Raw genomic sequence first — 26,782 nt, forward strand, 5'->3', positions numbered from 1 at the left:
TTTCTTTAAAAGACATGAATGTGTTGATAGGGATCTCTAAATGTAATGTGGTGCCTCTGTTGGATAGAATACCCCTACTTCCCTGGTGGCTCAGACGTAAAGCATCTGCCTACAACGTGGGAGACCTGGGTTCGATCCCTGGGTCGGGAAGATCTCCTGGAAAAGGAAAGGGCAACCCACTCCAGTATTCTTGTCTGGAAAATCCCATGAATGGAGGAGCCTGGTAGGCTATATAGTCCATGGGGTCGCAAAGAGTCGGACATGACTGGATGACTTCACTTTCTTTCTTTTCTTTCACTTTCACCAAGAAACAGACCAGACCCTTTACCTTAGATCAGTGTTTCAGAGGTCTGTCCTTTGCAAACCAATTAGGGAATTCTACCATACTGCTCTTCCCCAGTACTAGTTTTCATCTAATATTTTTTTTAAAACTTACTTGAATGAGATTCAGGATAAAACCTCACACTCCTTCATGTACATCAGTGAGCCCCCAGGTACCCAAGATGTAAGTAGACCTTTGAGGGTCCCAGCAAGGGCACTCCCTTGTGTAGCACGCACGCACACACACACCCACACACACACACACACACACACGTCCATTTTCACCCCACACCTTCTTGCTTCCTCACCCTCTGAGTCTCTGTTCTGTATGGTGCACAGCCTCCTCTGGGAGACCGTGAGCTCGGAGCTGGTGATCCTCTCTGGAACTTATGAATTGGGGTTGTAAAACTGCTTATCTAAGTCAACCAATATGTTCCATTTCTCTCACCGTTTGTTGATTTTGGAAGAGGAACGTGATTTCATGCTGGCCCCTTAAGGACTTCTGGAAAAACTTTCCTGCCGACAACCTTCCCATCGTGCAAAAGAGATGCAAGGAAGGTGATCTGTCTTCCTTCCTTCCTAACTATCATTGTTAGGTCTACAATGAAGCCCAGAAGCTGGCATCCGGTTTTCACCCGTGAACTACAAAGATGACCTGCGGGATGGTGGAGTGGATAGGGCCCTTGATAAGACTAGAACAAGCAAATTAACCTGGAAACAATTTAGACATCCTCATTGTGAAATAACGAACCTCCTTGTAGATTGAGCCATTTTGAATTGGGTCTTTTTTTTAATTAGCAGTTGAAATTACTGTTACTGGTATAATGATAATATATTGTGGAATTCTTACTGCTTTTCATTTGACTTAAAACTTCTTCTCACCAGAAAATGAGTAGGTGTTAGCCTTAGTTTTTTCCTGCTTTGTGGATTAGAAAAATTGTCTTTTCTGACACTTTATTATTCACTTCTGGGATGTCTATCTGTATAAATCAGTGCCATAGTTTGTCTGTTTCTTCATCTTTGACACGGGAATAAAGGACTGGACAACTGCTCTCTCCCACTATAATTGATGACTGAACACCAGTGATAAATTAAATCTTAAATTATAAATAATAAATAATAGTAATAAGACAGGCCCATTTGTTTTAATGCTTTTAATTATAAATATAAAATGTAGCTTCACTCATGTCTTTAAGAATGAGCCTTTTTCAGCTGAGCATGGAATACTGAACACTTATTTAGTGTGTATAATTCTATTTCCATAGTGGAGAAGGTGCAAATAATAGCAGCTTTTGCCCCAAAGCAAAAGCCCTTTGGGAAGTCTGCCTGCGCTAATGTGTATATCGACATACATGCATATTTTCCATTAATACTAATAGACCCTAATGTGGCTCTATAAATCACCTGAATTTTGATGCAGTGTGAATCTGATGTTGGATGATTTGAGATGAACTCTCATACTCCATTTGTCTGGGAGCTATTTCTTAATACGCCTTCATCTTGGAGCCGAATTCCTCTCCTGTGACTGAAATATTAATCAAAGGCTGTTTCTGCTTCTCCCATCGTGTACCCCTGCCTGTCATCATCAGAAGACATGAAGTAGACTCATCTGTGTGACAGTGTGCCTCTATCTATGTGTGGTTTAAGGTTCTATTAAAAAAAAAAAAAAGAATGGACAAAAAAGAGGGATTAAGAGAGATTTTCCTTTGCGTGGGGAGCAGTGTGTAGGGTCAGGCTCAATTAAGTGCACACGTGTTCTGGAATCCTGGAAGGAGCACAGATCACATAAGCTGAGTGTGAGGAATTTACACAGCTTTATTCCCCACGTTGTCCTTGCGTGTTGCCAGCTATATCGAGCATCTTATCTCCAGGCTTCCAGAGTGACATTTTTTTACCTGCACTGTCAGTGTCCTCTGGGGAAGAATTGGTTCACCTCTCAGAGTGGCTATGGTCGAAATTCTGTCCAACCACAGAAGCCTCCCCTCGCTCATCCAAAGTGAGCCCTTCCAGTCTCATCTAACTTCAGCTCCCTTTTCCTTTCTCATCTTCCTCCTCTCTTACCTGGATTACAGTCACAGTACTTGCTCATGGAGACTGACTTGGTTTTACTTTATTATAGGCAAAAAAAGAAAAAGTGTACAGTATTCATGGGAAATACATTGCAAGACCCCTAGTGGATGCCTGAAATCACAGTACCAAAACCTGTGCATTTTACTCTCGGTAGCATCACATTCCACACCCACGAATTTCAGCAACCTCAGGTTTAAGATATTTGGAAAAAATATTCCAGGACGTTTAAAAAGGCAATACTTGAATTTGCATCCCACTAAAAGCAGTTTTCAAAATATTTGTTGTTTAGTCACTCAGTCGTGTCTGACTCTTTGTGACCCCATGGACTGCAGCACGGCAGGCTTCCCTGTCCTTCACCATCTCCCGGAGTTTACTCAAACTCATGTCCATTGAGCCGGTGATGCCATCCAACCATGTCATCCTCTGTCATCCCCTTCTTCTCCCATCTTCAATCTTTCCTAGCATCAGGGTCTTTTCCAGTGAGTCAGCTCTTAGCATTAGGTGGTGAAAGGATTGGAGTTTCAGCTTCAGCATCAGTCCTTCCAATGAATATCCAAGGTTAATTTCCTTTAGGATTGACTGGTTGGATCTCCTTGCTGTTCAAGGGACTTTCAAGAGTCTTCTCCAACACCACAGTTCAAAGGCACCAATTCTTCGTTGCTCATCCTTTTCTATTGTCCAGCTCTCAAATACATGACTACTGGAGAAACCGTAGCTTTGACTAGACAGACTTTTGTAGCAAAGTAATGTCTCTGCTTTTCAATATGCTATCTAGGTTTGTCATTGCTTTTCTTCAAAACTATTCACATAGCTTAAAGAGTCAGACACGACTGAGTGACTGAACTGAAGTGAACAGCTATTTACATAGAATTTACATTCTATTAGGTATTGTAAGTAATCTAGAGATGATTTAAAGTATAGAGAGAAAGTGCCTAGGTTATATGCAGATACTATAGTCTTTTGATGAACATCCATGGACTTTGGTATCCACCAGGATTCTGGAACCAGTACCTCACAGATATCAAGGGACAACATTATATACATGTTTTCCCTACATATACAAATCTATGATGAAGTTTAATTTATCAGTCACAGTAAGAGATTAACAACAGTAACTAAAAATAGAACAATTATAACAACATACTGTAATAAAAGTTATATGCATGTGTTTTCTCTCTCTCTCCCAAATTATCTTATTATACAGATTTAATACCCTGGAAAAGGAAATGGCAACCCACTCCAATATTCTTACCTGGAGAATCCCGTGCACAGAGGAGCCTGGCCAGTCACAGTCCATGGGGTCACAAAGAGTCAGGCACAACTGTGCAACTAACTTTCATTTTTACAGATATAATGCCCTTTTCATCTTAACTAAGCACTTACCACACACCGTGGCTATAACTTTGGCAACAGTGAAACTAACACATATTTCTTTTTTCTTCTTCACAGTTTCACAAATAGATGATGCATTCTTACCATCAATCTTAGCATTTACTTATGATACCCTTCCTTTTTCATTAAGTCAAAAACTTTCACCCTTTCACTTAAAAGCAGCATTTCATGGCTACTCTATGGCATGTCCAAATTGCCAACATCGCTCTTGAATTTGGGGCCATTTAGTAAAATAAGAGTTACTTGGATACAAGCACCACAGTACCGCAACAGTTGGTTTGATAACCGAGTTGGCTATTGTTACTGTTGTTATTTAGTTGCTCAAGTAGTGTCCAACTCTTTTGTGACCCCATGGACTGTAGGGTGCCAGGTTCCTCTGTCCATGGGATTTCCTTGACAAGAATACTGGGTGGGTCCATTTCCATCTCCAGGGGGATCTTCTTGACCCAAAAATTGAACCTGCATCTGCTGAATTGGCAGACGGAATCTTTATCCCTGAGCCACCAGGGAAGCCCAACCTAGTTGGCTACTAAGTGACTAATGGGGGTAAGATATGGTGGACAAAGAGATGCTTCCCATCCAGGGCAGAACAGAGCTGGAAGCCTGAAGATATCATCACTTTATTCACAACAGCACACAATTTAAAATTTATGAATTGTTTATTTGTGGAATTGTCCATTTCATAGTTTCAGACTGCAGTTGACTACAGGTAACTGAAACCTCAGAAAACCTAACCTCAGGTAAGGGGAGGACCACTGTACTCTAAGAAAAAAGAAACACACACACACACATTGCATTCCCCCCCCCCACGAAGTTCCTTCCAGACATGGCAACAATAAGAATCAGTTAGAAAAATGTAGATTTTAACTAAAAGACTTGTTTATTGCTAGAGTACATAATCTTGGAATTATAGAAAATTAGCACTGGAAAGGACCTTTGGCAGTCTGTCACAGTAAGGCTACATCTAGCAGCTGCAGCCTTTACAGCTGGCAAAGCCCTGGTGTTTCCATGGGTGTCTCACATCAGCATGGCGAGTACTGTTAGTGGCCCCTTTTCAGATAAGGAACTGAGGCTAATTTAAAATGCTGCAAAAACAGCAGCATTGATTTCTGTTTTGATAAATTAAAATCATGTTCCTTCTTCCCTATTCCAAGAGAATAGGGGAATAATTAAATGCACAGCTGTTTGAACAGACTTTTAAATCCATGGTGTCTTAATTCCCAAAACCATTGTAAAGCCCTCAGTGAATCTTGGGGTCTACAGAATATTTTAGAATTAGTGTGTTCCTTATACTCTGCTTGAACTCAAGGGAATGCTAAGATTAAATTCAGTTCAGTTCAGTTCATTCACTGAGTCACATCTGACTCTGTGACCCAATGGACTGCAGCACACCAGGCTTCCCTGTCCTTCACCAGTGGACAGGGAATCTATCCTGTCACAGTAAGGTTGAATTAATTGATTACTAATAGTTGAGGATTCGTGACAGGGTTGAGTTGTACTAGATCTTCAAGTCTTACTCTAAACTGAAAGGCAGCATTTTGGAGGGAGGGGAAACGGAGGAAGGCAGTCAAAGGTACAGACTTCCAATTATAAGATGAGTAAGTACTAGGAGTATAATGTAGTGTACAACATGATAAGTACCTTGAACACTGATGTGTGTTATATTTGAAAGTTGTTGAGAGTAAACTATAAGAGTTCTCATCACAAGAAAAACATATTTTTTCTTTAATTATAAATCTGTGTGAAATGATATTCACTAAACATTGTGGTAATCATTTCATGATATGTAAATCAAATCATTATGCTATACACCTTGAACTTACATAGCGTGGTGCGTCAATTATACCCAGCTCAATAAAACTGGAAGAAAAAGGAGTCTATGGGTTAGGATTATATGAATATAAATGATAACTATCACTTATGAACTCCAATCTCTGCTTCGGTAGCTATAAGATAGAAACAATAATGTTACCTACCAAAGAAATTACAATAAGAATTAAATGAGACAATTGGCTAGAAGAAAGACTTCTCATACTTAGTTGCTAGGATGTAATACTCTGTCTATAAAATTAAAAGTTCAATTTTAAAAAGAAAACATTATTATTGAGCAGGAAAGCTTGTGCAGTCTACTCTCTTATCCATGTTGGAGGTTATGGTTATTTGGACCCAGAAGCTCTGGCTCAGGCACGCTCGCTTTAGTTTTCTCTTCTCAAATTGTCGATATCTGACTTAGCAGGAACTAAAGGTATACTGTTTTTGTTTGAGTCACTAAGTTGTGTCCAACTTTTTGTGATCCTTGGACTGTAGCCCGCCAGGCTCCTCTGTCCATGGGATTCTCCAGGCAAGAATACTGGAGTGGGTTGCTATGCCCTCCTCCAGGGGATCTTCCTGACCCAGGGACCAAACTCACGTCTCCTGTGTCTCCTACATTGGCAGGCAGTCTCCTTACCACTAGCGCCACCACACACTCCTAATTATAGCCCTAGTCAAGCGGGTGATGTTTTCCCCATTTTATGGCTGAGGTCCAGAAGATTTAGAGTAACTTATGCAAGGTCACCCAGCAGGTGAACCAAGGAGAAGTGAAACCCTTTGATCATGCCCTTTGCCCTCCACCAGTGCTAAACCACGTGATCCCATTGCCACGTCTTATCCCGGCGGTGGCCTTAGGCAGCTGCTACCTGCCACTGACCGCCAGCCAGCCATTGGACGTGTCTCCCTCCGCTGTTCTGTTGATGTCGGAACCCATGGTCTTGGGACTCTCTGGAACCGGGAAGAGAGGCTCGGCGCGCTGTCCTGGAGGATTTTCTGCGTCATTCATCCTCGAGCAGCTCTCAGGCACACCTGGCTGAAACCAGGGAATGTGCCCTGCATCTCCAGGAGAAGAGTGTTCTCATCAGAGTACCTACCCACGTCACTGGGAGTGAGTCTGATAGTTTCTGAGAACATATTAAATGGGAGGCAGGCAGCCCTTGGAATAAGGGAGCTGTGGCAAGAGGGAGATTGCCTGGGGAGCTGGGACAAGCTGCCTTAGGAGGAGAGGGGAGCCACGAGGGCAAGCAGAGCACAGTTCAAATGAGCATCAAGGTAAGAGAAATACGCTGGGTACCAGGTTCAGCAGGGTCCGGCGCCAATGCCCAGAGATTATAAGGTTGGTGACTCAAGAGTGACAGGAATTAAGGCCATAGCAACTGAACCAAGTGAGATTCTTCAAGACAGGCCTACAACGGCTTGTTCTCAACTCCCAAATCCAAAATGCTCTGAAAACTGACATTTTGGGGTGACAAAACCTTACCTGAATTGATAGAAGGCTGTTTGTAATCTTGGTTCGTCCCTCTTAACGTGAATATTCATAGTTTTGCTATAGAGATAGCTATTTATCTTATTATGGGTCATCATGGTGGTATTAAATAATGTAGAGGTGTGTATTACATTTCTTAAAAATCTGAATTCCAAACACACCTGTTCCCACAAGTTTCCCTTAGATGACTGTGTGTCATGCACTTCCACATTATCACATTTAATCCTCACATAAGTCTTGAGAGGAAAATATTATTTTCCCCATTTTATAGATGAAAAAAATAGGATAGGGAAGCATTTATTTGACAAAGTTTGTGCAACCAGTAGAAAGAAACAGATTGAGGACTGAACCCCACACTGAAGCCCAGTTCCATGCACGTGCCTGTACCATGGGCTGTGCTGATGGGGACTGGAGGGTGACCAGCAGTGGCTCCAGGGAAAGGGACTCAGAGACACTGTCTGCTTCTCTGACTAAAATCTGTCTCTGACTGACACCTCCCACAACTGTTTTGGTTTTTATAAAGAAGCAACTGCTGGCCTGGAGCCTCCTGTGAGCATGAACTTCCAGAAAGTACCGAGTAAGAGAGAAATAGGGCCTTTTTAACTCTCGTGTCCTTCAGCTCTCCTGGAGGATGTCTATCCAGGAGAGTAGTTTGGAACTTTTAAGGACTCTCGGGTTCCTTTGAGAAGGTGATGAAAGCTGTGGACTTTCTACATGGGTTGCATATGTTCCAGAGTAAATTGTTCATCCTGTTTTGGAAGAGCCTATCCATGAACTCCAGATTAAGAATCTCTGTTCCCAGCTTTTAGAGGATTTTAGCAAATTTTCCTTGAAAAAAGTCAAAAGTTCAACTTTGAAGAATGTTAAAATTGCTTTAATTAATATAATTCTATGAATTCAGTTACAGTGTAATTTCTATAGAAGCCTAGAATTCCCTGGCCAAAGTGTGTGTGTGTGTGTGTGTGTGTGTGCGCGCGCGTGTGTATTAGGGTGTTGGGAGGAAAGATTGGTCAGGGAAGTCCTCTGACTTCTCAAATAAATTACCCATAAATGTCTTGTTAATCCCTTACAGTTCTGTTGCCTTCTCTGTTCTTAAAAGCAACCAAATCTCTCCTGAAAGCAGAGATTTCAATAGAGGTGACTTTTAGTTCCAGGATCTTGTCATTATCTTCAGTCTGCATGAGCCTGAAGACTGGTTCTCCTGGGCACATTGCTTTCCACCATCTTCAATATTGAAACTTGCAAACTAATGTCAAGGCCCAACTATAAAGGACCTCCAGCTGGCATCGTAACCGTATAGTTTATTTTCCCTCCTGCTCTTTTGATTTACTAGGATTCTGAGCCATTACTTTCTAAAACTAAATGTTTCCTAGTCTTTTATGTCTCTGGTTTGATAGTAATGATAACCTCGTCCCAAGAGTATAAAACTGGGAATGATGAATAGAAGGGTGTTTATCATTAGCTGGTGCAGAAAACAACTCCTTCTTGGAAATCCAGGAACTGGATAATGGCAGATTTCATTTTTTACATGATTACCTTTATGACAGTCCTGTCACTCCACACCGAGTGTGTTATATTCGAGCTGGTTTTTCTTTAACAAGAGTGTCCAAGGCTCATGACACTGGGCTGAGCTGTGTTTCTGATTTGTGCGTTTGGTAATTGATAGAAACTGACGGTGCATGCATTATGATGTGAAGTTAAAAAATAGGCATGTTCAAATGAGTGGAATGCTTGTATGCTCCTCATTTCCCACATGCTAATAAATAAGTTTAATGGTAAATGCAGATTAGCAAAAATGGCTATGTTCTTAGACTCTGGAGTTAATCCAGCTAGGGTTTGAGTTTTGAATCCATCTCTTATCAGGTAAATGACTGACAAGTTACTTCATCTCTCTATGCCTCATTCTCAGTAAAATGGGCTTTAAAATGGTTTTAAATCCGTGGGACTTCCTTGGTAGTCCAGTGGCTAAGATTCCACTTTCCCAGTGCAAAGGGCCCAAGCTCAACTCACGGTCAGAGAACTAGATCCCACATTCCACAACTCAAGATCCCACATGCCACACCTGAGTCCTTGTTCAGTCACTCAGTCACATCCGACTCTTTGCGACCCCATGGCCTGCAGCACATCAGGCTTCCCTGTCCTTCACCGTCTCCTGGAGTTTGTTCAAACTCATGTCCATTGAGTCAGTGATACCATCCAACCATCTCGTCCTCTGTCACCCCCTTCTTCTCTTGCCCTCAATGTTTCCCAGCATCAGGGTCTTTTCCAATGAATGAGTCAACTCTTCGCATCAGGTGGCCAAAGTATTGGAGCTTCAGCTTCAACATCAGTCCTTCTGATGAATATTCAGGACTGATTCCCTTTAGGATTGACTGGTTTGATCTCCTTGCAGTCCAAGGGCCTCTCAAGAGTCTTCTCCAACACCACAGTTCAAAAGCAACCGTTCTTTGGTGCTTAGCCTTTTATCATGATCCAACTCTCACATCAGTACATGACTGCTGGAAAAACCATGGCTTTGACTATATAGACCTTTGTCGGCAAATTGATGCCTCTGCTTTTTGAAAACACTGCATATTAAAAGCTTTTCTTTCAAGAAGCAAGCATCTTTCAATTTCATGGCTGCAGATGTTTTAGGGATTGATTGAGCTGGTGTGTGCAAAGAACTTAGCACAGTGTCTCGTTCCGCACATATTAGCTAATGTTATCTCACAGGATTATAAACATTTCCCAACTCTGTTCTCCTGCAAGGGTCCTCTCTCTTCATTGTTTGGACTTAAATACAGCTGGGTCCCCAGATGTGCCAAGATGTGTGTTTATTTGGTATTTCTCCCAGCTGTGAATTATCAAGGTGAGTTATATAGTCCTTGGATGAGGGGAGGGAGGCGAATTTCATATCACCAGAGTGCTTTGCATGAGATGACTGTTCAGTTGGGGCTTCCCTCATAGCTTGGTTGGTAAAGAATCTGCCTGAAATGCAAGAGACCCCAGTTCAATTACTGGGTCGGGAGGATTCCCTAGAGAAGGGATTGGCTACCCATTCTAGTATCCTTGGGTTTCCCTTGTGGCTCACCTGGGAAAGAATCTGCCTGCAAAGCAGAATACCTGGGTTCCATCCCTGAGTTGGGAAGATCCCCTGGAGAAGGGAAAGGCTACCCACTCCAGTATTCTGGCCTGTCGCAAAGAGTCGGACACGACGGAGTGACTTTCACTTTCACTTGCATGAGAGGGAGATTGCGAGCCTCCATGACAAACAGCTTCTTTGTGGGCTGTGCGGCAGCCTGGGAGGGACTCCATGTGCTTCTGCTGAACTGAGCTGAATGGATGAGACAGAGAGAATGCCTGGACTCACCCCAGCTGCCTACACCCTGGCACCTTGTCCACTGCAGCAATGGCCCAGTCGTCAGCCCAGGTGAAAGGACTCAGATCTGCTCCAACGAAAGCATTCTAGGGAAGAAGGCAGGCCTGTCTCGATCATCTGGGTCCCCAGGAGCCCAGAGATGCCTGGTTCAAATGAAGTCAGTGTGGGGATCACCCATCACCTGTCTCTACAGCAGTGGAGGGCAGACACTGGGGTTCTGCCAGCGACGTGATGGGGTGTCTGTGAGAAAGGCTACTGGCCTTGCTTTATTTTTCTGTCATCCTTGAAGAGCCTTGAGCCTAAAACCACCTGTCTCGTTCCAACGGAAATCCAACAAATAATTGGAAGCAAATAATCCCATTTGGAAATCGGTGGGAAACAGTACATTTTCTGGTTCTGCTTAAGTGTGCAGAATTTAGTTTCTTGGGAAGTCAATAGAATTTTCAAATTGTATCACACAAAAGCAGAGCTTCTAAAAGAGGGAAAGTTTATAAGACTATATTAAAATAATGGAAAATAGGTCCTCCAAATACTTGGCAAAAACTAGTGCTATGTGTTTCTTATGATTTGGAAGTGCATCTTGGAGAGGAGGGAGGCTGTCTTCAGGACACACAGAGAGGCTTTGCTGGGCCACCCTTCTTCATGGCTGGCAGCAAGGAAACTGGTGATAGGCTATGCACGCGTGCTCAGTCGTGTCCAGCTCTTTACGACCCCATGGACTGTAACCTGCCAGGTCCCTCTGTCCATGGGGATTTCCCAGACAAGAATATTGGAGTGGGTTGCCATTTCCTACTCCAGGGGATCTTCTCCACCCAAGAATCAAACCCGTGTCTCTTGCCTCTCCTGCACTGCAAGCAGATTTTTTTCCCCACTGAGCCATCTGGAAAGCCAAAATGAGATCAACAGCCTTGTATGGGGCATCATAGAAAGTGACATGTTAATGACTAATTTGTTGCTGGTGATAAATTATGGCATAAATTATGGCATAGTTTTATTGTATGTAAGATGTAAGATTCAAATGTAAAATCAGAATCAGCTTACAGAGCATACCTGTACTTTTCCATGGCACTAAAATGTAGTTATGATATGTAACTACAAAACTAATGGAAAAAATACCTAATTCAGGGGGAAAAAACACCTTTTTCCTGATAGAACTGTAACCAGCAATACCTTCTACTCTGTAACTGTGGACAGTAATTTTGCAGAATATGGATAACATGAAGGAATTTTGCAGAATCCCTTTCCCACTTCTACTTTTACCACTCTTAGTTTTTTTTTTTTTCCCCAATTCCGTTATTTTCTAAAGGAAAGTGCCCAGATTTCTTGTTTACTTGGCCTTTTTAAGATCCTTATGCTTGTGCAAATTTGGTTTTTAATATTTATTCATTTTATAAACTTTTTATTATTAGACTTGTGGCCGAAGGAAAAGAAAACATGAATTATATTGAATTACTCACAGTGGCAATTGATATTGTTAGTATAATACCAGGAACAAAAACATAAACAGGCTTGAGTCAGGGCACATGGGCTCCAACTCATGAGTCCCCAGGAAGCCCATCAGCGTCCTGGGGACATTGATGTGAGATGATCACTCGGGGTCATGCAGCTCAGAAGGATCCATGCCAGCATCATGCAGAGAAGGGGGCTGGAGGGCCAGCCCTGGAGCCAGGCCTGGAGGGCAGCCTTCCTTAGCAGCCTAAGTCCTCCCTGACCTCATTTGACCCTCTGATTTCCCTCATCTCTATCATGAACCTAGTAATAGCATCCCCTAGAAGAGCGCAAGGGAGTGAAATTAGAAAGTTAATTGAGATCTTGTGCTGTGAAGCACTTACCTCTGATGTCTGAGTGTGCACAGCCGGTTATGTACCACTCAGCCCCTCTGGTGCTCGTACTCAGTTGCTCAGCTGTGTCCAACTCTTTGTGACCCTACGGACTACAGTCCGCCAGGCTCCTCTATCCACGGGATTCTCTAGGCAAGAGTACTGGAGTCGGTTGCCATGGCCTCCTCTGGGGGATCTTTCTGACCCAGGGATCAAATCGCATCTCCTGTGGCTCCTGCATTGGCAGGCAGACTTCTTTACCACTGAGCCACCTGGGAAGCCCTCTACTCAGTCCCACTGAGCACCAAACAGTGACCCAGAGAGACCCTGAAGCCAGACTGCTCTGCCACTTGCTGGCTGTGGCACTTTGGGCAAGCTACTTAACCACTCTGTGCTCAGCTTTTTTATCTACAGCACAGTGATAGCAGTATTAGTAGCAACCTACCCCATAGGACTGTTGTAAGGATTTCAAAAATCTAGATAAAAATAATACATCTCTTTCTGGATGTACTGAATGCTTATTCATGTCAGTCATTGAACCAACATGGTTTACACATTTTATCACTTATCACTATAAGATGCTGTTCCGTTCTTCTCCCCATTTTACAGACAAGTAAGCTACAAGTGTTGTCTGTGGTCACACCGTCAGCATTTGGTGGTGGCAGGGTTCAAATGCAGGTCACCCTAATCCAAACCGTGTGCTTCCCAGTCCTCGTCTGCCCTGAGCCTGTGTCTCCTTGGAAAACAGCGTGGGCACGTTCAAAATGCCGACCGGCTTCCAGGGTAGGTCCAAGCAATAACAAGCCGAGAAAATCAGTCCAAGTTCAGGCCAACCAGCACCCTCATTTGCAAACCAGATTCAGGCCTGAGTATGGTGGTCTCGGCACCATCAAGAGAGCACCGTATATCTGCTTAAAAGTCAAGCGCTTTTGAAAACATCTGCTTGAAATTGTGTGCCGCTGATTGAAACGAAAAACAAACTCAGCTGCCAAGCAACGGTGGGAAGAGGACAGGGAGTAAAGAGCTAGTGACAAACAGCTAGTTAGCACATCACCACATATGGCCACAATAAGAGCCCGCACGAAGAAAGTAACCTCTCGGGTAAAATTACGCCGGTCTTGGCCAAAAGTTCTTTTCTGTTCCAATATGCAAAATATAAAACTGGTATTTTTCCACCAAGTGGCACAAATTTCTTTAGGGGGAAAGTCCTTGAAATGGTTGATTCTGTCACAACACTGCAGCCCTGGTGCGTCTGACTTTTGCAGTCAAAGCTCCGTGGCCTTTGTCCTCACCTCTTCGGGGTAGCAGGAGTTGGGCTGGGACTGGGACTGGAACCCAGGAAGGACAGCTTCCTCTCTGCTCCCAGCACCCACGTCAGGACAGAAGATACTCAATGCTACTTTGCTTTGGAAGAAGTTCTGAGCCAGACTTTCTAGGTCATGTGGCTGGTAAGAGGCAGGGTCAAACCCAGGTACTTTGGAGTCCAGGTGCTCAGTCACTCAACCATGTCCTGCTCTTTGTGACCCCATGAACTGTAGCCCTCCAGACTCCTCTATCCATGGGATTCTCCAGGCAAGAATGCTGGAGTGTGTTGCCATCTCCTCCTCCAGGGGATTTTCCCTCCCCAGGGGTCAAACTCGTGTCTCCTGCAGCTCCTGCATTAGCAGGGGAGTTCTTCACCACTGCACCATTAGAGTCCACCGTCCCTGTCATCTCTTCTGCTTCCCCATGACATTTAACCTTATCTGATCATGACCTGGGTGCCTGCCTTAGGACTTCTTGTCCTTTCCTAAGAATCCTACATTTTTATTATCTCTATAACATCCCCCTACCACCTAAAATAAACATCACTTACAACTCATAGCTAAAATTGCATTTCTGTGCTCACCCTGACAGTGGATAGAGGTATTGAGGTGAGGTGGGGAGGGAGCTTGCTTGAGAAGACCCTGAGAGAAAACCCAGATTCCTAGGGTCTTGAGAAGCCAGGCATGGCATCGATTCCAGAAACAGTGCTCCAAGCACACCAACACTCAGACCTGACTTCTCAGGAGGAGAGGAGCATTACATAAGGTGTCTTAACCAACTCAGGCTGCTCTAAAACACCATAGAATGGATGGCTTAAACAACAGGCCTTTATTTGTCACAGTTCTGGAGGCTGGGGAATCAAGATCAAGGTGCTTGAAAATAGCTGTCTTTTTGTTGCATCCTTACATGACAAAGAGAGAGGGCTAGTTCTCTTCCTTTTCTTATAAGGACACTAATCCCATCATAGGGGCTCTGACCTCATGACTTAATTATTTTCCCCAAGGCCTCACCTCCAAATACCATCCCATTAGGACTCCAAATTATGAATTTGGAGGAGGCACAAACATGCAGTCTACAACACTAGAGTAACACAGCCAGCCACATTTCTTTCTGCAAAATCATCTTTGGCCCAATTTCTCCAAATCCCTCGTCCCCTGCATCTAATTGGTTGTCTCTTCTTCTTAGATGTTACATGAACTCCTTTCTCTCTGCTTTCAGTTCTCATTACTTCATACCCTAAACTTTGCAGTAAAATCACTGTGCTCATCTCCCTCTCTCTCCCATTTCCTCATCTACCCTCACCCTGCACACAAATGTCTGCTTGTTTCTTCCTCTGCTTAAGAGTTCAGAACCCTTCATTGCCCAGGGGATCAAAGTTCTTTACCACAAATTCTTATCCCTATAGGACCAGATCTCTACTCTGCTGTATGAATTACCCACTCCAAACAAACGAGTCTTTCCCTCTCCCCTAAGTGTGCCTCATGCATGGTTCTCTCTGTTTATCCACTCAACCAGTCCCAGCCCCCAGATCCAGGTAAGAAGGGACTTCAGCTTCACACTCTAGGGGGCCTTGTTCTGGCCTTACCTCTCCTCATGGGGTGAAACACAGACAGGGTCTAGAGAATGTGTTTACCCTGAGCTCAAGTCCTGCCCCTAATCCTTGCTATGACCACCTGAGACCCAGAATTCCCTCTTCCAGTGACCCAGTGGCAGTATTCATGACCTGCCCAGAGTTGGGGATGGGGGAATAAGTGGGCTGAACTTTGACTTGCAGTCTGAGGTGTTTATATGTGTGCATATACGGATGGGCAAGGGGCAGGGGATGGGCTGGCTCTCCCACTCCACTGCCAAGTTCCAGAACCTAGTGATTATAAAGTATATTTGTCAAGCTAAAAGGATAGAGCATGTTTTATTTAACAGATTGTTAGCTTGATTTATAATTTCAAATTGGTAAGGCACATTTTATTTAACAGTCTGTTGGTTTGACTTAAGACTTAAAATATTAAGACAGGAGGAATGTGGGTTCCATTTGTATTCTTGTCCCAGGATCTAGAAATGTTAGGTGCTCACCTTCCCTCTATTTCCATTTCTACCAGTAAAAATTTTACCCATCTTTTAAGTTACAGGTCACTTCTCACCTTTACCATAAAGCCTGTACTGACCACCCCAGCTGCAATGTAATTTCCTCTTAGCTTGCTTCATTCATAAACCGGTTTTAGTGACATTCTAGGTGCCAGGCACCATGATGGGAATTAAAAATACAGATATGAAGGAAAAGGCCTTTGCCTCAAGGAGCTTATAAGCCAGAAAAAGAGTCACAGAAATAACCACCCACAATCCATCAGCACCTTCTGCTGGCTTTACATCCAAATTATATTTCAAATATAACACATCCTACAACCTTCCCTGCCAGAATCCAGTTTAAGGCATCATGGCTTTGAATCCAGACTATGACTGTGCTCTTGGCCTGCTTATGGTCTGTTCCCCACCAGCTGCCATAATACTTTTCTGCCCTGCTTAAAACCCTCCAGTGGCTTCCATTGCAATTTAACTAAATTCCAAACCCCTAACCTGGCCTCCATGGAGTCTCCAGCCCATCTCCTGGATCCCTTCTTCTCATCCTCTACCTCAATGACTTATGAAGCTTGCCCTGGCTTCTTTCCATTTCTCAAACACCTTGTTCCAATCTCAAGGGCATTTGAACTTGCTATTCTCTCTACCAGGAACTGTCTTCTCCTAGATATTCACACAGCATCTTTTTCCTTGCTGCTTATTTCTCAGTTCATATGTTAAACCTTCCTGGAGAGACATAGACCAATATCCTTAAGAAAAGAACCTCCAAATCCTTTATTATTTGGTTATTCTATTTTATAAATTTTTCACTTGTGTTCTGGCTTTTTACCCATGTAGCATTGGATTCCATGTGAAGGATGACTTTATTTTGCTCATAACTGCCTCCCTGGTGCATATAGTTAGCATTCTATAAATTTTTTGTTAAATGAATGAATGATTGCAATAGAGTATGATCTTTGCTGGACCCTGTAGAAACCATCAGTTCATTTCAGTTCAGTCACTCACTCATCCCCAATTCTTTGCAACCCTATGGATTGCAGCAATCCAGGCTTCCCTGTCCATCACCAACTCCTGGAGCTTGATCAAATTCATGTCCATCAAGTCAGTGATGCCAGCCAGCTATCTCATCCTCTGTCATCCCCTTCTCCTCCTGCCTTCAATCTTTCCCAGCATCAGGGTCTTTTAAAAATGAGTCAGTTCTTCACATCAGGTGGTCAAAGTATTGAAGCTTCAGCTTCAGCATCAGTCCTTTCAATGAATATTCAGGACTGATTTCCTCAGGATTGACTGCTTTGATCTCCTTGCAGTCCAAGGGACTCTCAAGAGTCTTCTCCAACACCACAGTTCAAAAGCATCAATTCTTCTGCACTCAACTTTTTTTATAGTCCAACTCTCACATCCATACATGACTACTAGAAAAACCATAGCCTTGACTAGATGGACCTTTGCTGGCAAAGTAATGTCTCTGCTTTCTAATATGCTGTCTAGGTTTGCCAGCTTTTCTTCCAAGGAACAAACAACTTTTAATTTCATGTCTGCAATCACCATCTGCTGTGATTTTAAAGCCCAAGAAAATAAAGTCTGTCACTGTTTCCACCGTTTCTCCATCTATTTACCATGAAGTGATGGGACTGGATGCCATGATCTTCATTTTTTGAAAGTTGAGCTTTAGACCAGCTTTTTCACTCTCTTCTTTCACTTTCATCAAGGAGCTCTTTAGTTCTTCTTCGCTTTCTGCCATAAGGGTGGTATCATCTGCAGATCTGAAGTTTTTGATATTTCCCCCAGCAATCTTGATTCTGGCTTGTGCTTCATCCAGCCCAGCATTTCTCATAATGTACTCTGCATGTAAGTTAAATAAGCAGGGTGAAATACACAGTCTTAATGTACTCCTTTCCCAGTTTGGAACCAGTCTATTTATTCTGTGTCCGGTTCTAACAGTTGCTTCTTGACCTACATACAGATTTCTCAGGCGGCAGGTCAGGTGGTTTGGTATTTCCATCTCTTGAAGAATTTTCCAGTTTGTTGTGATCCACACAGTCAAAGGCTTTGGCATAGTCAATAAGCAAAAGTAAATGTTTTCCTGGAATTCTCTTGCTTTATCTATGATCCAATGGATGTTGGCAATATGATCTCTGGTTCCTTTGCCTTTTCTAAATCCAGCTTGAACATCTGCATGTTCTCAGTTCACGTACTGTTAAAGCCTTGCTTTTCTTATTTGTTTTCACTTGGAGAATTTTGAGCATTACTTTCAGCACTTCCTTGAGATAAGTGCAATCGTAAGGTAGTTTGAATATTCTTTGGCATTGCCTTCCTTTAGGACTAGAATGAAAACTGACCTTTTCCACTCCTGTGACCACTGCTGAGTTTTCCAAATTTGCTGACATATTGAGGCACTTTCACAGCATCATCTTTTAGGATTTAAAATAGCTCAGCTGAAATTCCATCACCTCCACTAGCTTTGTTCCTAGTGATGATTCCTAAGGCCCACTTGACTTCACACTCCAGGTTGTCTGGCTCTAGGTGAGTGATCACACTATTGTGGTTATCTGGGTCATAAAGATCTTTTTAATATAGTTCATCTGTGTATTCTTGCCACATCTTCTTAATATCTTCTGCTTCTGTTAGGTCCATACCATTTCTGTTCTTTACCATGCCCACCTTTGCATGAAATGTTCCCTTGGTATCTCTAATTTTCTTGAAGAGCTCTCTAGTCTTTCCCCTTCTATTGTTTTCCTCTATTTCTTTGCATTAATCACTTAAGAAGGCTTTCTTATCTCTCCTTGCTATTCTGTGGAACTCTGCATTCAGATGGATATAGCTTTCATTTTCTCCTTTGCCTTTTGCTTCTCTTATTTCTCAGCTATTTGTAAGACCTCCTCAGACAACCATTTTGCCTTTTTGCATTTCTTTTTCTTGGGGATGGTTTTGATCACCACCTCCTGTACAATGTTAATGAACCTCCATCCATAGTTCTTCAGGCACTCTGACTATCAGATCTAATTCCCTGAATCTATTTGTCGCTTCCACTGTATAAACATAAGTGATTTGATTTAAGTTGTACCTGAATGGTCTAGTGGTTTTCCCTACTTTTTTTCAATTTAAGTCTAGATTTTGCAATAAGGAGTTTATGATCTGAGCCAGTCAGCTCCCGGTCTTGTTTTGCTGACTGTATAGAGCTTCTCCATCTGTGGCTGCAAAGAATATAAGTAGAAGCCATAGGAGAAATCTAATTTTACCTGGAGAGAGTTGGTATTGACTATGGCCTGGTTTGGGGGAGTGGGGTTAGGAAATGTGGAGGCATTGAAGGGTTTGAGAAGAAAAGTGTGATAAGATTTGCTGCTTAGAAGTGACTTGGTGCAGAGTGGGAGGAGAGATTAGAAAAGGCAAAGCTAAAGGCAGTAATTTAAAGCAGGATACGCTTACTGCTGGAGTAGGAGATGGCAACCCACTCTGGTATTCTTGCCTGGAAAATTCCATGGATGGAGGAGCTTGGCAGGCTGCAATCCATGGAGATAAAAAGTCTCAGACAAGGCTAAGCACACAGACACACCTGTGCAAGCCTAGAACTTACTAAATATGAGAAGGGAGGGAGTTCCTACAAGGAAAATAGGAAGTAGGAAAAAGACAAAAGTGGGGTAAAGATTCAACCTTTCTCAGCCTGAATTCCTGGAGAGAATGAAGCTCTAATGTCTATGTGTGGCGGTTGTTGCAAGAATTGAAGAAACAGTTCCTCTCTTGTGTAGGTCAAACAAGGAGTCCCTCCCCACCTTTTATTTTTTATTTTTATTTTTTTGGCCTCACTGCGCTTAGTTCCCTGACCAGGGATGGAACCCTTGCCTCCTGCAGTGGAAGCACAGAGTCCTAATCGCTGGACCACCAGAGAATTCCCAGGAATCCCACTGAGAGTTGGGTGGAACATGGGCGTTACAGAGGTAGAAAATTATTTAGAGGAAAAATACTGAGTTCAGTTTGAATCATATTGAGTTTGAGGTGGGGAGCAAGGAGCAGGTAGTGAGTTATGAAAAGGAAACAGAGATCAACATAAAGGAGTTAGCTGATGCCAAGAGTATAACGGAGGTTGCTTAGAAAAAGAATTGACAGAGGAAGCATCCAGGGCAACCCCTGCGAAGCCTCATTACTTAAGTCTTGCCTAAATGTTTCAGGTTAAAGAGTTGGCTGAGTCAAGAGATCCCAAAAGGAAGACCTAGAAGAAGACAGAAGTTGGCAGAGAAATAGTCCAGAATTGGTGAGGTATTCAGAAAGCCAAAGTAGTTTCAAGAAGAGATGGTTGATATTGGCAACCACAACAAAGGTGAAATAGGAAGTGTACCCTAACATAACACGTGGATTTGAAAATATGGTGGTCACGTCGTCTAATTCTGGGCAAGCACCCCATAATTCTCACGTTGATGTTGCATTATCATCATCATCACTACTACTACTGCTAGTAGTTGGTCAGCAGTTTTAGTCATTGGATGTGAATGTGGGAGTGAATTACCCTAATGATGTTAGAAGTAATTTCTCAAGGTCTCAGAAGGTATGGCTACAGGACAGATTAGGATGGACCTTCCCTGGTTGCTCAGACGGTAAAGCCTCTACCTGCAACGCGGGAGACTCGGATTCGATCCCTGGGTCGGGAATATCCCCTGGAGAAGGAAATGGCAACCCACTCCAGTACTCTTGCCTAGAAAATTCCATGGATGGAGGAGCCTGGTGGGCTACAGTCCATGGGGTCACAAAAAGTCAGACACGACAGAGTGACTTCACTTTCACTTTTCACTTTCACTTAGGATGGACCTTTCACTCCTCAGAGCTTTGGCAATCCATTCTCTGAGCTGGCTTCTAAAAAAATGCCCAGTAGGTCCTACATCCAATAGTGTTTCTGTGTAGTTCACCATTAAAACAAAATCCATCTTTTTTTCCTCCAGTGATGTGAATTTAATTTATTTTCATTTATTAAAGCTACTTTCTGGGACTTGAAAATGCTTTTAAATGTTCATTCCATTTTTGCATTCACAATCCATTTCATTCAACACGCCTTACTGCAGATTGAATTGCTTACTAAATTTGAAAGAGATCAATAAATAGCAGCAAAACTCCAGGAGGTCATTTAATTTTTTTTTTTTTTATTAACAGACCCAATAAATCTGGAGCCTATTTTCTTCAAATAAATCAGCTGGAAATAAAAAATTGCTTTTGGGCAATTTATGAGGTTAAATCTAAAAATAAAATTTTACTTTCATTTGCGGCTGGTATTAACATGACAAAGCTTCAACAGAGCTTGCTTAGTACTGAATTTATGTCCTCTATTTGCACAAATATCTTTCTCATAGCTGTATGCCAGTAGGTGAATAGATTTGAACTGGAACAGAGTGAAACTAAAAACGCAGTCTGTAGAGAGAAATCCCCTGTACTTAAAAGTTTTAGAATACATATTAAAACTCTAATTTTTAGATAAAATTTTTTTTTTTCCTGAAAATGACCCGAGTCCCTCTAGAATTTCCTGTGACTCCTTAAGGCAGGAGCAGGGAAAATTTACCCTCCAAGACTGGTTTTATTTGAGTTCATCTAGACATGGGGTGATATTGCTCTGGCTACCACCAGGAGCATAATTTCCCCTTTGGTGAGCTGCGGGGGTTGAGAACAGTGATTAATTGGCTAATTAGAATTTCAAAGGGCAGTGATAACAGTGCTGAACAGAAGGAAGTGACAGAAGTTCAAGTCCATTAAAACACTTTGCAATGACTGAGCCTTTCCCTACATTTCTCCCTGCTCTATGGTCTTCTCTGCTCACTGGTCTCTAAGCCTAGCCCATGCTTGCCCTGGCCACTACCCTTATTTTTCTTTATCCCATTTCCCCAACCTCTCTTTTTATATCTCTCTCACACCTAAAACCTTAAACTGAAAAATACTAATCCTATCCTCTGTCTTTCCTTTTATTTTCCCTCTTCTTAAATTCATATAAGTTGAACTCGTTGCTTTTTTTCCCCTTCCCAACCTATGATTATTCTTATTTGGGTCAGGCACCTAGATTTTGTTTGCCTCCTCTGTATCAATGACCCACAATATCAAATGGATTATCAGGCTAAAGAGACATGTAAGTAGTTTAGGAATACTGCATTTGTGCAGATAAATCGATTATTCAGATTTCCACACCCCCTCATACAATCAATATCACTGTCTTTAATAGCCTAGCAACGTGAAACTATTCCATGAATTTTCATCCTTGCCTACATTAAAACCTGAGAATCGGGCAAGTGAATCAAGTGATTTTCTAGGTAGGGAGCGTGCCCACACAGAGCTGGGTGTGACTTGTTTCAAGTCAGGCTCCTCAGCTGGAAGGGAAAACGGGGCCACACCTTGGGAAGAGACAGCCACCCTCTTGGGAAGAGGGACCTCAACCTGGCTCAGCTCACAACACTGCTAAGATCTTGAACCAACTGTAGCTCATCAGCCTCTGACTTCTTGGAAGATTTGGTTTATCAAGCTAACACCCACAGCATTATGATTATGGCTATGTACATGGTAATACATCATCAACCCCACATAGGAATTTGAATGAATATGTGAAATCATTTGTGCTTCCATGACCTAGTAAATTTGATCATTGCAAGCACAGTTTTCCATTTCAAGTTTTTCCTCCCTATATTCCCGTCAATGACATTCATTCTCTCTCTCTCTCTTCAAATCTGTTTACTGCGCAACTCTTAGAATGGAAACTTTTCTTATGATTAGATTACAGGGCTGGGAACTTCTGCTTTCAGCTTGGTCTCATTTACACTTAACTGATCCTTTGTTCCTTCTTTCCTTATCTTTATAATGAGGATAATAATACTTTGCATTAAAACTGATTCGCAGATGAAAGGTAACTGAATGTTATTAAGTGTTTTCCCCATCATCATCTTCAAATGGTGGAAGCATTCTGGGCATGGCCAAGGCAAGAAGGGGATGATCCTGAGAACTCCCTAAGAAGGCTCAAGAATTGAAGATATTTCAGGAGAGGCAGCTGTAGCATAGGGATTGAAAGCACAGACTGAGAGAACCGAGTGGGCTGAATTCAAGTGCTGGTTTTCCTACTGCCTAGCTGTCTCAGTTTCCCCAAATGGGAAATGAGGGCATAATAGTGACTCCTCTAGGACTGTGTGTGTGCATGTGTGCTCAACTCTGCAACCCCGTGGACTGTAGTCCGCCAGGGTCCTCTGTCCATAGACTTGTCCAGGTAAGAATACTGGATTATAAAAGTTATAATGGATAAAGTTATTGGAACAGTGCTTTCAATCTCAAAATGCTGTGTAAACGAAAATTTAGCACTTCCGATTATGCTGGGAATAAAAGGCCCCTCTTTGTCTGGAAACATGCGCTTCTGGTCCTCATCACTCATGAGCAAGAGTTAAGTTCAAACAGAGGGGTTTCCGCTGATGGGAGGGAAAAGTGACCATATGATGGAGACCATAAGAATCTACCAACTACTGGTCTTTAAACCATTTTACTTCTCTACCTCCAGAAAAAAAAAAATGTTCATGTAACTCACACAGTTTAAATTTGATGTCTAAAAGTGCATTATAACTTTAAGTAAGTCTATTTTTGTTATTTCTTGTTATGGTTTAGTCACTAAGTCATGTCCAACTCTTTGCAATCCCATGAACTGTAGCCTGTCAGGCTCCTCTGTCCATGGGATTTCTCAGGCAAGAATACTGGAGTGGTTAGGTAGTCATTTACTTATCCAGGGGATCTTCCCAACCCAGAGATTGAACGATTGAACCCACTTCTGCATTGCAGACAGATTGTTTACCACTAAGCTACTGGGGAAGCCCCATTTTTGCTATTAGGAGATAGGAAATATGAAATGAGATAACATGAGGATTGACTATAATTGCAAAAAATATCTCATGATTTGATTTTTTAAAAATAGGTTTTATCTGCCTTTTTAAATAAAGCATGACAAATCTAAAAGAAATTACATAAAATGTTGATGTGTGGATTTATATCACCAAAATTTTTGGTAGACTCACAAAAAAAAAAAAAACACCCAGTTTGATTAAAAATGATCAACTGGAGGGAATTCCCTGGCAGTCCAATGATTAAGACTTCAGCCTTTCATTGCAGGGGACACAGGTTCAATTCCTGGTCAGGAAACTAAAGTCCTGCATGCTGCATGGTGTGGCCAAATAAATAAATAAACCAGCTTCAATAACCTGTCTTGCTTTGGCTGTTTGGAATTGAGATCATCCTTTCCTACATGATCTAAAATGTCACTTTAACAACATGTAGGTTTTACAGAATTGTATGTTTAAGTTGCCTTGATAAATCATTAAAAGAGGCTTCCTCAAAGCATTATTTCTATTACATTTTTGTTTAGTTGTCCAAAATGTTTGCATCCCTGGGCAGTGCTCTATAGTAAGACTTGGGACCGGTGATGGGTATGCCTTTCTAAACTGATACAGATCATATTAAAATCTTTTCCAAACAATAATAAACCAAACTGTCTCTCTCAAGTAAATAATTTTGGGGAAAAAAATGTATATGGAGGTTGAGGATAATGAAACTGATTCCTTTTAAAAAGCTAGACATGTGTGTTGATGACCATAGTTTATCCACAGCCTTCATCTTTCTGCCAGACAGATGAAAGGAAAGGAAATGCATTTTATCTTCCCAAGAGAAGCTGACTAGTGATTAAGAGGATCAAGCAAGAAAAAATCCATATTATGGTTGCTTGTTGCAAGTTAGTAAGATAGAAAGAACAAACTGGAAGATGATCTCAGTAAGAGGGGCCAGTAGTTATGGGTGGAAAGAAGACCTGCGATTATTGTAAACATGAGATGTGACTGCAGCCATGAAATTAAAAGACGCTTGCTCCCTGGAAGAAAAGTTTTGACCAATCTAGACAGCATATTAAAAAGCAGAGACATGACTTTGCCAACAAAGGTCCATCTAGTCAAGGCTATGGTTTCTCCAGTGGTCATGTATGTGAGAGCTGGACTATAAAGAAAGCTGAGTGCCAAAGAATTGATGCTTTTGAACTGTGGTGTTGGAGAAGATTCTTGAGAGTCCCTTGGACTGCAAGGAGATCCAACCAGCCCATCCTAAAGAATATCAGTCCTGAATATTCATTGGAAGGACTGATAGTAAGCTGAAGTTCCAATACTTTGGCCACCTGCCCATGGGAAAAGACCCTGATTCTGGGAAAGATTGAAGGCAGGATGAGAAGGGGATGACAGAAGATGAGATGGTTGGATGGCCTCACCGACTCAATGGACATGAGTTTGAGTAAACTCCAGGAGTTGGTGATGGACAAGGAAGCCTGGCATGCTGCAGTCCATGGGGTCACAAAGAGTGGGACACAACTGAGCAATTGAACTGACTGACTGACTGATCTACTCTCTCCACCCCTCTGCCAAGCCTCAAAGGCTAGTTATAACTATGTCCCCAACTGCAATATACCAAAGGTTATAGCTAGAGTTACACTTATAAAAGTAGCTTTATAAAGACTATCTATTGAGGTTATATATAAATATAATTGCTCACCATCTGTCCTTTAAAATAAAGGTTGAATTGCTAAATAACTACTCAATAAGGTTGTTCCTGTCTTTCTTGTCTTTCTCCCAAAAAATAACAGAGCTTTATAAATATTCAGAAGCTTTGACTACATCAAAGTGACCAATAGAACATTGTAAATGAGCAACAGAAAATATTTGCCAGACAATTGGCATTTCATTTTTAGAGAGATCTGTTTTCTGACAGCAGTAGTTTAGCATTTTTTGCTTTCATTTTATTTAAAAGGAGACCCAATGGCGAAACTCTAGTTTAGAAGAAAAGACAGTATGAAAAGGAACCCATTTTCCCCTCTCATCTCCATACATAATATATGCTTGTGGGAGAGCTCTCTGGGGAAACAAACAGGCAATTGATTGCAGCAACTGTTCTCTATTTATCCCAGTGATTAAATGAAAGGCTGGACTCAACATCTGATTTTTTTTTTATTAAGGAACTTAAAGAAAAACTTGTTTATTTGATGTTTTATTACGTCCTCAGCAGTTAACAAATTTGTAAACATCTATTTCATTTTACCATAATACCACTACACGTTGAGTTGATTTTTAAAATTGTTTTAATAGTAAATTCAGATGTTTATTTTCAACCCTGAAATTTTCTAACTTTACCATTGCTTTTGCCTGATGTAAAAATAAATGCCACAAACATAAAGGGAAACGGGAGATAATTTATGCCTACACATACATTTAATCAGGCTTCCCTGGTGGCTCAAACGGTAAAGAATCTGCCTGCAATGCAGGAGACCTGGGTTTGATCCCTGAGTCTGGAAGATCTCCGGAGAAGGGAATGGGTACCCACTCCAGTATTCTTGCCTGAGAAATCCCATGGACAGGGCTGCGAAAAGTTTGACACAACTGAGAGACTAGCACACGCGTGTCCATTTTATCTGTCAGCCAGACCACTAATGTGCATTTGTATCTACTTTCATCTGTTAAAATGTTTTAGACTGTTGGTCATAGAAACTGCATTATCTCACATAACTACAGGACTCAACGTGGGGTGCCTCAGGGGCTGGACAGTTCCATGGTTCAGCTTTGTCATCAAGAAGGTCATTTCCTTGAACCTATTTGCAGGGCAGGAATAGAGACACGGATGTAGGGAACAGACGTGTGGACACAGCAGGGAAAGGGGAGGGTGGGATGAATTGGGAGAGAAGGAGTGACATAAATACACTTCCATGTGTAAGACAGCTAGCTAGTGGGAAGCCGCTGCCTGGCACCCGGAGCTCCGCTCAGTGCTCTGGGATGACCTAGAGGGGTGTGATGGGGTGGGGAGATGGAAAAAGGGGGCTCAGGAGGGAGGGGTATATGTATGTGCATAGCTGATTCACTTTGCTGGATAGCAGAAACTCACACAACATTTATACTCCAATAAAAAAAAAAGAAGATCATTTTTTTCCTGCTTCCTTCCGCGCCTTCTTAGGCTTGTAGGTTTTGAAGCTGGCTTCTTTGGAGTTGCAAGATGATTATCTCTGGTACCAGAGGCTCATCCAGAGCATCACTAGATTTCCAGAGATCGAGAAAACCGACTCCTCTTTCTGTGTCTTCCTTTCTCTTACAAGCCAGGAGTCTTTCTCAGAAGCTTCACATT

General features: G+C 42.2%; 1 protein-coding gene across 1 annotated transcript in view; it reads left to right on the plus strand.

Moving 5' to 3' along the window:
• SASH1 (SAM and SH3 domain containing 1) overlaps nucleotides 1-26,782 on the plus strand; it is a 346,563-nt gene that overhangs the window by 12,850 nt on the left and 306,931 nt on the right. The gene's annotated exons all lie outside the window — the stretch shown is intronic.

This window comes from Capra hircus, chromosome 9 (assembly GCF_001704415.2).
Source record: "Capra hircus breed San Clemente chromosome 9, ASM170441v1, whole genome shotgun sequence".
NCBI classification, from domain to species: Eukaryota; Metazoa; Chordata; class Mammalia; order Artiodactyla; family Bovidae; genus Capra; species Capra hircus.